Source organism: Equus przewalskii, chromosome 16 (genome assembly GCF_037783145.1).
Source record: "Equus przewalskii isolate Varuska chromosome 16, EquPr2, whole genome shotgun sequence".
NCBI lineage: Eukaryota > Metazoa > Chordata > Mammalia > Perissodactyla > Equidae > Equus > Equus przewalskii.
Window position 1 is genome coordinate 64,541,483 of NC_091846.1, and position 18,683 is coordinate 64,560,165.

Below are 18,683 nucleotides of genomic sequence, written 5' to 3' on the forward strand. Positions count from 1 at the left end.
CTAATTCCCATCTGATCAGGTTGTTGGTAAAACTACACAAGTTAACACACTAGTAGATAGAAAGTAAATTGACCTTCTGACCCTCCATCTGTCCTTCCTTCCTTTGTTGATTCAATCATTGAAAAAAATGTAGATTAAGCACCTGCTGTGTGCCAGGCACCTCACTAGGCTCCAGGCTCACAACAACGAGCAAGGAGAGAGCCATGGTTCCTGCACTCATAGCACGTGCAGACACTGAGACAGAGAAAGTACAGGGCTAGAACGCACGGCAGGAACGCCAAACCTGAGTGAGGAGGGAGGGAGAGCGTCCCAGGCATGGGGAACAGCCTATTACACAGGCCCCGAGACAAATGGACGCCATGCGGCTGATGCAGGGAGTTTAAGAAGGAGGATTCGTGGAGGAGGCTGGAGCCACCAGCTGGAAGAGATGAGGAGAAATTCTCGCCTAGAACCTCCAGAGGGAGCGCAGCCCTGGGATGCCTCGACCTCAGACTTCTGGCCTCCACCACTGTAAGAGAATGAATTTCTGTCTTTATAAGTCAGCCAGTGTGTGGTCATTTGTTACGGCAGCCCTAGGAAACTAATACAAGTATGTACCAATTATTATTTGTTTTAATTGCTCACATAATTATCAACTGGAGGCCCTGGCTTTCATAATTAGAATCATTGACAAGCTACACGTTTGCTTTTTACTTATAGAACGAGTGGTGCTGATTGTGCATAAGTGAGGTAAACATTTTCTTTCTATCTTGCTTGTTTACGTCTTTGCTTGGTGAACTCATTTATTAAAGTCAAAGCAAAAATAAACGTTAGTCCATTCTAATCCAAAGTCAGACTTGCAAGATGTGGAATTAATAACATGCTACTGTAAAATGGTACAATCCTTCCTGTTTTTATAGAATGTGATGCTTGTATTGCATTAGTGTAATTAATCTTCAGTCCAAATCATCTGTTCCAAATTTACACTCCATTTTCAATGCTTCCAACTGTTTGGAAAGCACCATTCTGCTTCTGTTAGCTTCACTGCAGGCAGACGCTTGTCTGTTAGCTCAGGCAGAGGTTCTCAACCAATGCAGCGCACACCCTTGGCGGTGCTGAGACATTTGTTTTTGTTCCAGGGGGTTGCTTGTTACTGGAATTTGATGGTCAGGAGCCAAGACTTTCCCACTCAAAATGCCCATAAGCAACACTGGGTAAACTGCTGCTAGGGATTTCCGATGCAAAATTTGTGACATGCCAAACTGATGCCATTTGTCTTTGGATGTGTGAAAAATAATCAAAGTGACTTGTATTGGCTTCCTCTCTTTGCACCCTAGGTACCTAATGCATAACTCCCTTATACCTTTTTCTCATCCAACTGTGTGTTCGCACGTCCATCTTCCCATAGTCTCTATGTTATATCAGAGTTGAGACATGCTTCCTTCATCTTTGTATCCCCAGCACATGTCAGCAATAGAATGCGTGCTCAATTTGGTTTGATGAGTGAAAGAATGAAAACTTGGTAAACCAAAATTTTTGGAAAATGTTTATAAGAATGAATTATTCCTTTTGTTACAAAAACACTCTGTTATCCTGTAGGCTCTGGTTTAGTCTCAAGGAAATAACACAGGATTTGGTATCCTGGTCTAGGGTTCTTGACATGTCAGTTCTACCAGTATCTTGCTAGTTCTTCGTTTCTTCATCTGAAAAATAAGGGGAGTTAGGAGTTTAATCTGCATTATTCTAAGGTATTTTTCAGCTTCAGAATTCTGCTTCTTTGTTAAATACAGATAATAGCACATCAATATTAGACACCATAGCCCTATTGCCAAGAGCAAATAGTTTCCAAATTCTCTACTAATCTTCTAACAGCAGTCATTGTCTTATTCAGTGTCAGAGTCTAGACTTGGCCAAACATCCATTTGTAGAAGCTACATTTCAGAAAAACAAATATAGCTAGTTCTAGAATGTAAGCTACATGGTCATGTCTCATCTTGGGTTCCATGGAAGGGTATTTTTCTTGTCAGCTCTGGAGGAAGAAAGGGAGGATATCAAGAGATGTTTTATGTAATCAGAGTTGAAAGAGACTGAGGATAGTACAAAAGTGGAGGAAGGGAAAATGGCAAAAATGATGGGATGTCACTTTGTGATTTGGTTATAAAAGACGGTGACTTCCATCTTGCTGGCAAACTCTGTTGCCTTCTCAGTATGAACAATTTGATGAAGCAATCTGCCTTGTTGACAAGGCCTGTGTGGCAAGAAATCAAGGGCGTCTCTAGCCAACAGCCAGCAAGAAACTAAGGCTGTCAGCCCAATAACCCACAAGGAAGAAAATTGTGCTGAAAACAACATGAGCTTGCAAGTAAATCCTTCTCTGGTTGAACCTTCAGATGACTACAGCCCAGTCCACACCTTGACTGCAGCATGTTAGAAACCCTGAAACAGAGGACCCAGCTAAATCATGCCTGGATTCCTGACTTTCAGAAACTACGAGATAATAAATGTGTGTTGTTTTAACCTTCTAAGTTTTGGGGTAATTTGTTATGCTGCAATAGATAACTAATATATTTGGTATCAAGAACTCACATATAGTTTGTTATCTGGCACCAAAGAGCCTAAATGCCAGTGACTATCTTTTATTCTTCCCTCTGGTGCTCACTTTGTGGATTAAAATTCAATTTGGTCACCTAGCACCCAGATCTTAATTTCTAAATACCACTCTCCATTAAAATGAAATAGAGCTCTTCGGGAAACAGTTGATTCGAGGATTGAGGCAGAAAAAAACAAAAGCAGAGCCTGAAATATTTTGTGGTGCCAGAAAGTAAGGAAGTACTCAAAAAATGATGGGGATGTGTCAGAAGGACACGGGAACCAACCTGAAGGAGCCCCCAGTGGTCCAACCTGGAACAAGCTGAGCAAGAAAATAAATAATGATAGTGATGGATTATAACCCACAGAATAAAATAAATATTCATGAGTCTATACTGATACAAGTAAATAATTGAATCAATAAATAAGCATGGGAGAAAGGACAGTAGAATTTAATTAATAAACATAGAAGGAATGATGAAATAAAAAATAAATATCAGGCAAATTCCACAGTAATCATTCTTGTATGATGAAAGACAATGTATTTTACATAGGGGAAATATCTTCTTAGAAGATATTAATTATATAGGGGAAAATAGTAAAAACCAAAAAGTGGAGAAATCTGTAAGATACCCCTTAACCAAGTGATCAAATTTAACATCACCAATGATAAGACATAACATATCGGCATCATGGACCTCTTGATATCATGCACTGAGAAGGGTACAGTATCACTTGATAGTATTCTTGCCAAAAAATGCCTAACTTCAATCTACTTATGAAAAAAGAAATCAGACAGATTTCCACCAAGAGCTTTACTATTATCCTACTGTATGGTTCTCTCTGGGTCTTGCTTTCTTTATCTAGAAAATAAGGAGGTTGGACTGGTCAGTAGTCTCAAAAGTGTCAAAGTCATAGAAGACAAAGAAAGACTGAGGATTGTCACAGATCAGAAGAAACTAAAGAGACCTGACAACTAAATGCCATATGGGATCAGAAAAGGGACATGGAAGGGAACACTGGTAACATTCAAATAAGATCTCTAGATTAGTTAATATCATTGTATCAATATTAATTTCCTGATTTTGATCATTATGCTATGGTTATGTCAGATAGCAACATGAGGGTAAATTGGGGGTAAGGGTATGTGGGAAGTCTCTCTGCTCCTTTTTGCAACTTTTCTGGAAGTCTAACGTTATTTCAAGATAAAAAGTTTAAAAATAAAAAACTCCACCTAGTATTCTAAGATTGGAGTTCTGATGGTTTTTGGCCTCACATCACAACTTAACGGGTGCAAAACCTTTGATCTAAGCTACAAAAGAGTCTCTCTTTGGTAGGTATTTACTAACCCATATCAAAGGACACCCTGCTTTTGAACAGCTGGTGGAGTTTGCATTTCTGTTATATTGACTATTTTTATTTAAACCCCATAAGACATTAGCTCAGTTTTAATTAATCCCTTCTAACTTTATAGAGTCAAGAGTCTACTGGTTTCACTCTCTGTCCTTCACATCATTAGTGATACAAGGAATTGCTCATCCAAGTCATTAGCAAAAGACAAAATGTACACATCAAGGCCCTTAGATACTGCTCTTTAGACATGTTTTTACATGTTTCTCACATGAATTACATAGTCAAACCTCAGTAATCTGCGAATATGCCCAGAACCGTACATGGCACGCTCCATTTCATAATGATATGAGGAAAAAGTGATTACTACTAATCATTATGCATATTATGTCGGTGGTAGAAGCTGTGTAACATTGCCCTAATTATTTGTTTCAACAATTAACATTTTATTCTTACTACCTATCAAGCACTGAGCAGACCACTTATGGATTATTTCCTGTACTCCTTCAATAGCCCTGTGAGGTAGGCACAGACGAGGCTGCAAACATATATTCACTAGTAACATCTGGCTTCAGAGAAAGAGCTGGGTGGGTATACACTGGGCCCTGTGGAAGGTCTGTGCTTGCGAAGTGACTGAGTTGCCACATGCCGTGTCCGTTATTTGATCAATCTCCTTTTATTTTATGCCTTTTAAATCAGATTACTCTGTTAGCACTAGCGCAGGGGAGGGGAAAGAAAGCGTGGAAGGAGGGAGGGAGGGAAGGAACGAAGAAATGAAGGAAAGAAGGAAAAGTATGTGAAAGCGTGTAAGGAATCGCAATGTCACAAAAATGGAACTTTCAGTTTGCTATGTTTTAAATTAGAGAAGTTTCAGGCTGGAGGAGAAAGACTCAGGGGAGAATGAAAGACATCTTCAAAAATATGAAGGGCTGTTTTGGGAAAGGAGGATTAGAATTGTGTGTGCTCTAAGAGGGAAGTTTGGGGAGACATATTTCAGCTCATTATCAAGAAACTCTTTCTAGCAGGGAAGTCCAATTCCTGGTGAGGCTGCCTGAGGACTTGGTGAGCTCCTGGTCCTGAGAGGTGCCCCAGACAAGGCTGGGTGACCAACTCTCAAAGAAGAAGAAGAAAAGCTGGGCATTGGTACTTAAATTAGATGTCTTTGAAAGTCTTTTCTAGCCCAGAAGCTCTGTGAGGAATTCTGAGCTTCTACTTTGCAACTGGATCAGATCCTTCTGAGAGACGGTGATTTCCAGCTCCTTGTTCCTGGTGTCAGAGCTCTAGTCTGCTTCTGTACTGAGGGTAGAGAAGGAAACCGAATAGGTGTTTGCGAATGACAGGCTGACTTAGACAACCACTGACTTGATGTCAGAATCGTTCAGAGCCAAGAGAGATGTACATGAGGTCTCAAATTTGGAAGACTTTTACCTCTGTAAATTCTCTCCTTGACGGTCCTTGTCAGCCTCTACCCATAAGCGGAAGGCCGTGCAGTGTGGTGAGTAAGATATCAGCTCTGGAGTTGGCCTGCCTGGGTACAAATCCTGGCTCCCATCTCCCAGCTATGGCAGTCATTGGTTCTGTTCACACAAATATTTCCAGATCCTTTCTCCTGTATGGTAGGATTAGACATCCCCCCATGGCTGTGGCCATGTGACTTGTTAGAGACAGTGACATGAAAGCTGCAAAGCCAGTGTGAGATTTGCAGCCTGATCTTAAAATGAGCACACTGTAGAGGAGAGCCCCCAGCCACTCATGACTGGCATGCAGAATGAGTGAGAAGCAAATCCTTGTTGTTTTAAGCCATTTAGATTTTGGGAGTATAACCTCTGCATACTTTAGTCTACCCTGACTGATACAGGGGTTCTGAGCCAGTTACTTGACATCTATAAACCTCACCCTCCCCATTCATAAAATGGAAGAACAGACTCATCTCATAGGCATGCTGCGGGAATCAAGTGAGAGTTGGGCTCAAAAATGAGGTTACCCAGAGAGACTGTAGAGAGAAAGATAAGAAACAGTAAGGGCAGTATCCACAGTGGGCCGAAATATAAGGCAATGATACGCAGCAAACCAAGCTTCTTGATGCTGCCCACCCACTCTCTAACTTCAGGAACTCCTTCATCTTACAGAACAAGACTCGAGCCCAGATTCAGTTGGTTCCAGCAATTACCCCGCCTCATGTAATCTAGTGCACTATTGACCATGCTTGTATATGGAATAGGATCTATTGCCTGCTTGTGCCTGGCAAGTATTGTGAGCCTTGATTAGCTCAAAATAGGAAGAGATGATGGTCAGGTGTGGGTGGGTGGAGAGGAAAGCTGGCAGAATTAGGGCTTGAGGTACAAGCTTGGTAGACTATTTTCTACATTAAATTTAAACCCTTCTATAACTGCTGCCCAGGAGAGAAATATGTCTGGTGGAAACCACATGATTCAAATTAAGTGAACTAAACAATGCTTCTTTGTGCTAGAGATTTTATGGTTTGTCTCATTTGCAATGGGGGGGGGGGGAACTTTTTAAAGGAACAAATTTTTAAAAGCAACCCATGCTTACCAACCAAGTAATTTATAAGATTATTCAAGGAAAGGCAAAGTAAACCAATATCAAAAGTGTGTTCTGAAAAACAAAGTTTGTACAAAGGTTTACCATTGCAAGTAAGATATCTCAAGGTATACTAATTACGTGGTTTCTAACCATTCTCCCTGCCCTTCCCCCGCACCCTTGCCCGCCAAATGTAATCATTTGCTAAATCACAAGACGGTAATTGGTGAAGTAGGGGATTGAGGAGAATGGCTTCCAGACAATTTCTCTTCCACTCTGAGTTTTATTCCACCCACCAAAAACATCTCCTCTTCTAACTTCTAATCACTTTTCCTCATTCTTGGAAGACTTTGACAATTGATCACTGCAATTTCTGCTATTGTCCAATGTGACTTCAAGGTCCATGTGAACACCCATCCAATATCTGGACTCTCATCTCCTTGACTTCATCTCTGATAAATCCCTCCTTGCCTCTACCTCAGAAACCATCCTTATGGTCCTGTTCTTGGCATTAACATGACCTGAAACTGTATCACTTCCAAAAAATGAGAACTCTGTGTAATTTTTGAGGTGAAGTAGTAAAAACATGTACAGTAAAAATCCAATTCTGTAACCACATCCTCCCATCCTTCCTGTTTCTTTGCTCAAATACTCTGTAGTGGCTGAACAATGGCCCCCAAAGATTAGGTCCCAATCCCTGGAACCTGGAACTGTTACATTATTTATGTTTGGTACCTTTATTTGTCACCTAATGTTAGCTTAGTCTTGTGGGACTGTAGGACCCTTGGCTTATTTTGCTTTTTCTCTGCCTTCTCCACTTTCCCCATTGTCTTCATTTCCCTCCCTATCCATCCTAAATTCCACTGTCCATCATGATAACATTGCAAATACTTATAATTCCCCTGCCCCTCTCTCTTTCCGTAGCCAGCTGACTTACTCTCCACCCTGGATTGACCTAACCATTGGCCATCTCTTTGCCAGCACCTGAGCAACTAGGTGTTGTTGCAGAAAAATCATAAAGACTAGGCAGATTGACGCCACCAAAAATTGTTGGTTGTGAGACTAACTGAGCCCTCCGCACTGCTTGCTCTCAGTCACGTTGCAGACCATACATATACAACTGCCAACCCAACTTGGAGGTCACAGAGGCGCTTTAAATCCAGCGTGTCCAAAACCGATCTCAGAATCTCGTTCTCCAAACCCACTTCTCTGTGTTCCACAGTTTAGGAAATGGCAGTAATACCATCCAATCACTCAAACCAGAAACCTGGGCGTCATCCTTGGCACTTTTCTCTTCTCATCCCCTTGGCCAGTTCATCCCAAATGCTGTTGATTTTGCTTTCTAAAGATTTCTCAAAACTGCTCACTTTTCTCTACTTTTCACCAATGCTATGTTGAACTCACCATCGTCCATTGCCTGAACTTGGACAATAGTCTCTGAATGGATTTCCCACATCCATTCTTGCTCCCTCTGGTTGGTTCATTTTTCATGAACAGAGTTATTGTTTAAAATACAAATATGATCATTTTATGTCTCTGCTTAAAACTAAATATCTGAATACGTTCCAGTTCCTCATAGAATAAAGTCCCAAGTCCAATGCATGACTCAAGTCTCCCTCATGATTTGCCTCTTCCTTTCATCTTGCTTCCTGCTTCTCCTTAAGCCCTAAGCTTCAGTCTTGCTGGCCTTAGTCAATTCTTAGACTGAAATTGAAATATTTCAATTCAATATTTGGAAAGAATTCCAAATTCTTTCCAGCTTCACAGTCTTTGTCCACACTCTTCTGTTTGGATGGAATGTCCTTTACCCTTTGTTCCATCATTACTCCCTCCTGTAGCCTGGTTATTTCTTACGTATCTTTTAAGTTCCAGCATAAATGTCATCTTTTCAAGGAAACCTTCCCTGACCCTGTCTCAGTCAGAATTGCTAATTGTACACTCCTGAAGCCCCCTATGCTTCGCCTTCACAGCACATACCCAGGTGAAAATTATTAATTATGGTAGCTATTTGTTAAATGCATTTTACTAGATTGTAATTTCTACAAGATCGGGAGCATTGTCTGTGTCATTTCTGGTGAATTGCCAGCACCTAGAACAGTTCCTGGACCCTAATATGTGCTTATTCAATTTTGGATGAAAGGAAAAAAAACTAAGAGCTTGAGAATATAAAAGATGAGCAAGGCCTGACTTTGCACCCAAAGAGTTTGCATTTTGACACTTGCTCAATTCTCATCTAACCTAATCCCATCTTAGAAAGAAGAAATGATTTTACCTCGAGAGACACATTGAGACACACATCTAAGAAGTTTAAGATGGAAAGAGTTGCTTGAGTCCTGGCCATTGTAATCTGTTGTGTGGGTTCTGCCCTGCTCAAGGGAACATAGTCAGGAGGTGGGGAGGAGCTAAAGTTCATCCCGCTTGACTTTCCAAGCTACGTGTCTGTGGGGACTGCATCAGCTGAAGATGGGCCTTTTTTTGAATTTGCACAAAGTAGGGTAGGGGCTAGTCATTTCCTTGATTTACAGGATGAGGGCCAAAGATGTGGGCCCTTGGTGATTACAGTGATGTCCAAAGAAATGGGATAGCCTGAAAGTCGACCAGGTAGTAAAGGAACCAAGAAAAAGCCCAATGCTTGGGGCAGGCCCATGAATCTACTAAGGAGCAATTCAAACAGTTGACTGTGAGGGAGACAGAAGAGAAGATCTAAATATGCACTGAGCTCTGAGACGGCAATTATGGACACCCAATAGAATCTGGAAGTGGGTCCCATCTGACTTTAAGATGTCTCTCAGATGTCAAGAAGGCTCAAATGGAGCCTCCAAAAACAAATCTTGCCATTCAACATTCCCAATAATCCCAATGTTAACCCCTCTATAGCTTTCAGATATTGCACCAGTCGCTGCAAAATTACAATTAGAATCAATACAATGAACACTCAGTCTGTAAAACAATTCAAAGCTCTATTCCAGCAAGAAGCTTCATTTAAGCTGTAGGAATAAAAAGAAAAGACAACCCTTTGTTCTCTTCATTTCACAGTCCTGCAAATGGCCTCTTAGTCAAAACAGCTCCTCTAATCTTTAAGTTTTAATTAGCTGCCCACAATTCATAAAGTATCAGGAATTAAAATGCTGATACCTCATTCTCCTGAGGAATGGCACACAATTAACCTTTTTTTTCTGGTCAAAGACAGAAACTGAGAAAGGGTAATGACAAAATTAATCTATTCTGGTGGCAGGGCCTGCCGTAGTGCTGGAAAACAGCCTCCGACCCCACGTCAAAGGAAGAAACCATCTCGAGCGTGGTGAGAAACTGCGGATTCGTGGTGGATAGCCTATTGTATTTGTGACAAGTTATATCACAAAACCATGGTGGGCCCTCAAAATCTTACATAAATGTTAAATGATTCCCCAGAATTAATCAACCTAACCCACCTTCCTTTTTCCTTGGGAAACAGATATATGCATAGGCTTTTAATAATGTCTGAAGCTCTGGCTTTCTAGTGAGGTGGGCAGAGGAAGAAAAGGCTGAGAAATGCACACTTTCCTGGCTTGATCTCGAGATCAAAACACAAGCCTGGCAGCAAAGTCAGAGGGAGTTGCTGGTACTGAGTTTACGCCTTTCTAGAATAACTATTCCCCCCAAAAGGCAGATTCTGCTTTTTTTCCTAGCGATGGCAAATTACATGGTAAATATTTAATAGGATTAGCCACATCCATTTAAACTTAGTCAAAATCTCATAGAGACAGAATACAGTCCAAAACCTTTCAACATATGTTCTCAATGAAGACATCAGGAGACAATGGGTAGGATGGAGGCTGTAGAGTCAATCTGCCAGCTTTCAAACTCCAGCTTGGCAATGCACTAGCTGCGTGATCTAAAGCAAGTTGCTTAACCGCTCTGAATTTTTGTTATATACCTCAAAATAAGGACAAAAATCTGTGTTGTAAGGATCAAACAGAGAATGCTTGTAATATGCTTAGCACAGAAACTGGCACTTCACAAGAGCTCATTAAGGTTAGCTACTATTATTGTCAATAGAGGAACCCAAATGTCTCTAATGAGTACAGAGAGAGAAAGATACTATTTCATGTTAAGAACTCTTTGGTAATTCCAACTGCTGCTGTTTGTTTTTCAGGTAACAGTTTTACTGAGATATACTTCACATACTATACAATTAATCCATTTAAAGTATACAATTGAATAGTTGTTAGTATATTCAGAGTTGTGTAACCATCACAATCAATCTTAGAACATTTTCATTACTCCAAAAGAAACCCCATACCCATTAGCTATCATTCCACAATCTCAACATTCCTCCCAGCCCTAAACAATCACTAATCTATTTTCTGCATCTATAGATATGCCTATTTTGGACATTTCATATGAATTAAATTGTATAATATGGATCTTCTTGTGACTGGCTTTTTTCACTTAGCATAATGTTTTCAAGGTTCATCCATGTTGTAGCACATGTCAGAACTTCATTTGTTTTTATGGTCGAATAATATTCTATTGTATGCTACTCAAATAGACTACATTTTGCTTATCCATTGCTATTTTTCTTTGACAGAGTAATTGCAAATTCAATGCTAAATAATAAAAGCATAATAACACAGTAGCGAACTTCTTCAGTATAGAGGTGTTTTCTAGCCTACAGGGTGTGTTGACATATGTGATTTCATTTGAACATGAGCCATTTTACTTGCAGCTCACAACAATCCTGGGTGGCAGGCACTGTTTTTCATTGCATACCATGATCCCAGGGAGGTCACAAGTCTTCGCAAAGATTGCACAGCCACACAGTTACTGGCAGAGCTGAGACTTAAACCTTCTGAGTCAAGTCCCAAGGTTTTCCTGATACGGTTGACGGGTGTGTGAAAGTCCACAGTGTTAGGCTACACTTTTCGTGTCTTGGAGGGAGCTGAGAGGACATAAAAACTCTTTTCTTTGACCTCCATTTGCCCCCAAAACACAATCGCTAGCAATTATGTAGCCACAGGTAGGCAATCTTGGCTGTTCAACTTCAAAGCAAAGGCATCACAGCTTCTACTGGGGCTGACCCGCCCCGTGAGGAAGCAAAATAACAGTCCCTTTGCTAAACGTTCCATCTTCCTATCCCCCTGCTAAATCTCTATTGAAGTTTTGCAACTACGCCATTTCTAAGCAGCACCATTTTGATCAGAGACACATTTGCCCTCGCCTCATGGGGGCTGGATCGGTTCTTTCTTCCATCTTTAAATGTCCAGCTGAACCCCCTACGCTTTGCTGCAAACATGTACAATAGCCTGCTGCCTCCTACTACCTAAATTGTCCTGCTCCCTGGCCTGGGATAAATGACCCCAAAGTATTCTACCTTTCAGAAGATGTTCTGAGAACTTCATTTTTTTAAAATCATTTTTCATTACCTCCAATCTCAAATCAAAGTGATTTGTTAACAGTAACCATTCATGAACCCAAGTATACGGATGTGAATATGAAATCTGGAATCCACTTTGGGAGAGGGGGAGCAAAAGGAAGAAAAAATGTTTTAGAGTCCACCTGTGGATTTAAATTCAGTAAAATGAGCTCATACCGTCCCCTTTACACCAGAACAAGATGATCTCCCTCCAGACGGTGCCATCCAGGGAAGATCCTCGGCTGCAAAACTCTCAACCAGCTGTGACCCGGGCATAGAACGTTGGACCATATGGTGCGTCAACAAAGAACCGTCAGGTGCGTCACTTCTCTCGGAAGCTGTGATCAAGCCAGCAAAGCTCCTCACAAGCTCAGTGGGCTGTAGCACATTCAGAACGGCTCGATGATTGAAAGCAACGCTGTACAAAGCCTGGCAAGGAAGCTGGGGAGCCGCCATGCTTGCGGCCTTCTGTCTGCTCAGGGTGAGAAGGATGTGTGACCAAAGACACCCGGGGCCAGACTTCGACCTTCCTCACAGCCTGCCAGCTCTCAGCAGTCCTTGGTTAGCCCAGACCCTCACTGGTGCCATTTCCCTGTGGCCTTGGGACCCTTCAGACAGGGGGCTCAGAGTCCTGTGCATTGAGGTGGGAGATTGCAAGCTGAGCCTGCATTACTGTGCTGGATGCTTTGTGACTTTTTCCTTCCACAGTAAGAGAGGGATTTTCTTCCATTTTAAGCTCCTATGCAGAATCGGTTGCTTTCTCCCCCACAAGAAACAATAGAATCTTCTCTTGGTTCACCCTCAGTGGCTGTTTCTGGAGAATCCCACGAAGGCTTTGTTATGGGTTGAATTGTGTCCCCCCAAAGTTCATCTGTTGATAGCCCCAATATCTCAGAATGTGACCCTGTTTGGAAATAGAGTTGTCGCAAGATGTAACTAGTTAAGTTAAAATGAGGTCATTAGATTGGGCCCTAACTCAATATGACCGGTGTCCTTATAAAGAGGAGAAATTTGGACACACACACACACATACAGTGAGAACGTCTTGTGAAGACGAAGGCAGAAATCACAGTAATTCTTCTACACACCAAGGAACACCAAAGATTGCCCACAAACCTCAGAAGCTAAGCAAAAGGCACAGAACAGATTCTCCCTCAGAGCCTTCAGGAGGAGCTAACCCTGCTGACACCTTCATCTTGGACTTCCAGCCTCTAGAACTGAGACAACAGCTACCAAGTTCGTGGTACGTTGTTATGGCGGCCGCAGCAAACTAATCCAGGCTTCTCTGCTCGGCTTTTGGAATTACTTCTCATCTCATTTTACATCCCTCCCTCACATCACAGGGAGACTTACCTCCTTCACTCCAGCCCCCTTTCCTGGGGGATGGGGGTGCTCCCTTTGCCTTTGCAGGAGTTTGTGCCCAGGTGGAGTGTATTATGTTAAATGTAACTCTAGAGGCCTGTGCACAACTGAACCACTGAAAAGATGTTTCCTTCTAATAAATTCATTCCATTCATCTCCTTGCACTAAATTCTCAAGAAGATGAGAATATTTTCATCTGACAGATAATTGACATAGTAATAGAGCAAATACCTGTTTAGAGCGTAGTATGTGCCAGCCTCTGTTTTGGTTGCATATATTAGCAATTTAATGATCACAACAATCCCACGAGGGAGATACTATTATTTTCATCCCCATTTTACAGGTGAGGAAACACGGGCTGGGAGAGAGTGAACGACTTCCACAAGGTCAGCAGCAGAGCCAGGGTTCAAAGCCAGGCTGCAGTCCGGCACCAGAATCTATGCTCTGAACCACTAGGCTAGACTGCATCTCACAGTCAGAACGAATAGCATTTGTGTGGGTTTTTGAATATTCCAGGTGTCACTAATCTCTGCCACCTAGGGGTCCAGCCCAGTGTTCTACATAGGGGATGATGACACGCTTCCATTGCACTCCCAGTGGGTTACTTTATACCACAGGACTAGCAGAAATGGGGGCCACCAGCAGTTCTCCTGTGCAGAGCACAGCAACACTCAGCCCCCCGAGGGCACTCGAGTATCTGTGGCAGCGCCCAGCAGAACTATGGCAGGGCCCGTGAGGCCAAGTCAGAGAGGAAAGAACCCTGATAGACCAGAGTTCCAATGGTGGTGCCCAGCAATCTGAGATTTTTTGTGAAAATGCATGAAACACCCCCAAGCAGGTAGGCAAGATTCTTTCTGATTGCTGAGGTCTTCAATAAATGGCTGGGGCAAAAGCCAGAAAACTCTGATTTATTACAAATACCATGACCCCATTTATACCCTCAGGTTGGGAGTACATGGTGAATTGCAAATAAATGCGAATAATATATCAGTACTTTTAAGTGGCATAGCCCAGCCTAGGTTGACCTCTTCCAGGGAAAACACCTTCTGCCACCCCACAGAGGCTCTGTGGAAACCAAAGTCAGTTCAGCTCCCCATCATGGCTCCCAAAGAGGTGTTAGCTAGAAATAGTATAACCCTCAACTCCAGAGAAGAGATCGACTGCGCTTCCAAAATGGTGTCAAGAAGCAGCTCAGGAGCTAGTAAGTGACACAAAACCCTTCTACATCTAGAGAAAATGAGCCCTTATTTAAGGCCTAGTGGACCAAAGTATGTGCACAGAAATGTGGCAGCTACCAAAGGCCAGTGGTGGATACAGACTAGGATCCAGGGTTGACAGGTCCAACCTCAAGGATGGCATGTACCAAGGGGTCTGGACCTGATGATGTAACATTGACATTGGACAGAACAATGTTCTGGGAGCTGCCAGGGCCTGTGATGTCAGCAACCACTCTTCAAAGGGGACCTCCTAAGCATACCCACTGAAGACCAACGCTTGCACAGCCTCACAACCCCACAAGGATGAATGAACTGATAACTGGCGGATTAAGCAAAACATTTCCATTACATAGTCCTTTATCTGCGGTTTTGCTTTCGATGGTTTCAGTTACCTGCAGTTGACCACAGTCCAAAAATATTAAATGGAAAATTCTAAAAATAAACAATTCATAAGTTTTAAATTGAGCACGGTTCTGAGTAGGCAGGATGATGTCTCCCTCCATCCCACCAGTACACGAATCACCCCTTTATCCAGCGTCTTCATACTGTGTATACTACTGGTCCGTTAACCACTTAGTAGCCATCTCAGTTGTCAGACTGTCTCAGTATGGCAGCACTTACGTTCAAGTAACCTTTATTTTACTTAACAACAGCCCCAAAGTGCGAGAGTAGTGATGCTGGCAATTCGGATATGCCAAAGAGACGCCAGAAAGTGCTTCATTCAAGTGAAAAGATGAAAGTTCTTGACTTAATGAGGAAAGAAAAAAATCACATGCTGGGGTTGCTAAGATGTACGGTAACTTTTATTACAGTGTGTTGTTATAATTGTGCTATTTTATTATTAATTATTGTTGTTAATCTGTTACTGTGCCCAATTTATAAATTAAACTTTATCATAAGTATGAATGTATAGGAAAAAACATAGTATATATGGGGTTTGGTGCTATCTTCTGTTTCAGGCATCCACTGGGGTCTTGGAACCTAAGCCCCCGGATAAGGGGGGACTACTGTATTAAGACATGCTTCTATTTGTGTTGGACTGTTTGGTTTCTTGATAGCTCTCTGAATACAAAACTAGCTCTTAATCTCTCAGTTACCTCTGCAAGGTTTTCTAGAACCTGTTTATCTAGAAATTTATTTAAATCTTCCGTGTAAAAATAGCAGTCAGAACATCTTAAGTAACTTGAAAAATACAGAGAATGCTGTTGTTGTTAAGACAACCACGTATTGAATGTCAACCATGTAATGTGTGACTATGATCCCACTTCATGGGTTTATGACCTAAATTAACCTAGGTTAATGCCCTGGCAGATCCTGGTCCCCCAAATTCTCAACTTGTCTCTGTTAGACTAAGACAAACTCATGCTCTTTTTGGTACACTAACAAAGAGGTCTGGCTTCCTGCTGTCCTCTTCTGCTGTGTTGAAGAAGGTTTAGAGCATTTTTTCTGCCCTCTTCTTTTAATTTTGCAAGTGAGAAATTTTTAAAAATACACATAAAAAAGAAAACACTGAAAATCATCCATAATCTTAAATTAACCACACAACCTTTTTAGTCCTTCCGAAAGAGTTGCTTATTGTCAAGTCAATAGATGTCAAGAAGCATTTCTTGAGAACCTAAAATGTTTCTGGCCTGGGGCTAGGCGATATAAGGTATAGAAAAGGAATAGGAACCTCGGTAGACCCTCAGAAGCATTCATTCTCCTGTTGGGAATATAATAAAAACAAGTACAGCCAGGGACTGTGACATGGTGGTGAGCCACCATCAGGAGGATGAAAAAGGGAAGAGACGTATTTTTACTCATTGAATAAATATGCATTGAACACCTACCATGTGCTCTCTGCTATGCACATAGATCATGATCCAAAGGAGATGATAGCAGCCAGTCAGGAAAAAAGACCAATGAAATACAATAAAATCTGACCCAGATGGATATCTGAATAAGGTGTGGGAGGACAGAGAGAAGGAGAGCCTAAGCTTTCCTGGGGAGCCAGGAGGAGCTGATACTTCAACTGCTTCCTGAAGCAAGAGAGCTGCATGCTGGAAGCTCGTTACTTCTTGAGCACTCAGTATGTGCCTGGTGCCAAATGCTGAGCACTTTTCATGGATTACCTCTTTTAATTCTCACAGAAGCCCTGTAAAATAAGCATTTTTCTTTTTCTCTATTTCACAGATGGGGAGACTGAAACCGAGAAGAGTTATAGAAGTTATGAACATGACACAGGCAATCAGTGAAGCTGGAGCTCAGGCCCAGGCAGCCTGCCTCCAGGGGCTGTGCTCTTGAGCACTCCCCACGCCATATATGTACACATAGCAGCATCACCTTGGTTTCAGCCTTCTCCTCTGCCTCCTGCTGGACCACGTTTCCTCCTCTTCATCCACTGCAGTCAAAAGATCGTCCTCCATCTTTATTACATTGTGAGAGTTCAAGGCTATAAACCGTAGACAGTTGGAATGAGTCTCAATTCAAAATCTTCAGCCAGGTTGGCTGAGGGTTACAGGTGCTCACTCCACTGCTGATCATGAATGCAATTGAGAACTCAGATTTGAAAGGAATAAGGTTGCATTCAGGCTCTCTTGCAGTTTCTCTCTATGCCTGGGACAAAAGCCCTTTTCTGAGGATTCCTGCCTTAACATGCTAGATCAATCATCTGAGTTGCCCATCTGCCTCCCAGCCTCACCCCCACCACCTCAGGGGAGAGGACTTGACTGCCCCGACTCCAGCCTGCCTGGCTTCTTGTGTTGTTCTCTGTGCCCTTTTCCTCTTGTTCTGAGAGTCCAGCCTACTCCAGCCTCTCAGGGTAATCAGTTACCGCCCTCCAGCTATTCCAGGTCACCTGACCTCTCCCGCATTTTCTTGTTAGAAGGTGGAAACTCTGAATTATCTCTTCCTGAAATCAAAGCCATCTTTTGTGAAGAGCTAGCATTTTGCCATAAGGAAATGAGCACACATTCAAAAAAGAAAACACAAGATGGGACAGAATCACATGCCCAGTGGAGAGTGAGCTCTCTGGGGGGTCAAAATGAGGAGAGCACAGTATTAGCTTAAACTACAGGAAGAGGTTTCATGAGGAGGCCAAACTTGAGACAGAACTCGAAAGGTGAGTATGAATTGAGGAGAAACTAAAGGAATAAGATGTGGACTAAACAGGCCTCTGATTATATTTTTCTCTGAGAAATTTACCAACTTGACATAAGAAAATGCTTGAAAAAGAAATATTTCTATGCTGCTGTACACCTGTATTTCATTCCTGCCTACTCAACAGTTGAACCTACTCAACAAATCATGCCTTCATTTTGTAAAAGGAGTAAAATCAAATTTTTCTATAACAATTGTTCCTAGAATAAGAAATCAGACCATTACCAAACAAACACACAGCAAGAGAGATTGGATGGTGGTTACCAGAGGGGAGGGGTGTAGGGAGGAGGGTGAAAGAGGTGATTAGGCACATATGTGTGGTGATGGATTATAATTAGTCTTTGGGTGGTGAACATGATGTAATCGACACAGAATTCAAAATATATTATGATGTACACCTGAAACTTATATAATGTTATAATCCAATGTTACTGCTATAAAAACAAAAATTTAAAAATGAAAAAATCAAAATCAAAAAAATTAAAAAATAAAAAATCAGACCATTAAAGTTAAAGTTTATAGATTTAATATTAAAGTCCTTTGTAATCATATCTTTAGAATTTGATTCAATTAAAAAATGTAAACATCATGGCTACTGAGTGAGATTATCCCTGAATACTTTACAGGATACTAAATATGGTTTAAAAGTTCAGCCCAGGGGCCGGCCTGGTGGTATAATGGTTAAGTTCACAGGCTCCACTTCAGTGGCCTGGGGTTCACAGGTTTAGATCCTGGGTGTGGACCTACACATCGCTCTTCAAGCCACGCTGTGGTGGCATCCTACAAACAAAAAAGAGGAGGATCGGCACAGATATTAGCTCAGGGACAATCTTCCTCAAGTAAAAAAAAAAAAGAGGAAGATTGGCAACATGTTAGCTCAGGGCCAGTCTTCCTGACCAAAACATAAAATAGTTTTTTAAAAAAGCTCAGCTCAGATTTACAATCAGTTAAGAAAAAAAAAGAGGAAAGTAGGGTGTTGTGTGAAAAGCAGAAGTAATATAGATCTTTAGAAAACAGCTTTATGACTATAGGCATAATAATGATACTGTTTGTGTAAAATGATATATACAGACATATGTGCTTGTATATATAAAAATTATAGGATACACTTG

The 18,683-nt window shown here is 41.7% G+C and overlaps 1 protein-coding gene and 1 long non-coding RNA gene across 2 annotated transcripts in view; one reads left to right on the forward strand and one right to left on the reverse strand.

The window, feature by feature from the left end:
* DCT (dopachrome tautomerase) overlaps nt 1-18,683 on the reverse strand; it is an 80,766-nt gene that overhangs the window by 56,174 nt on the left and 5,909 nt on the right. The gene's annotated exons all lie outside the window — the stretch shown is intronic.
* LOC139076505 (uncharacterized) lies at nt 118-18,160 on the forward strand. The gene is made up of 2 exons (XR_011528202.1): nt 118-510; nt 16,606-18,160. It is a non-coding gene; the product is annotated as an uncharacterized lncRNA (long non-coding RNA).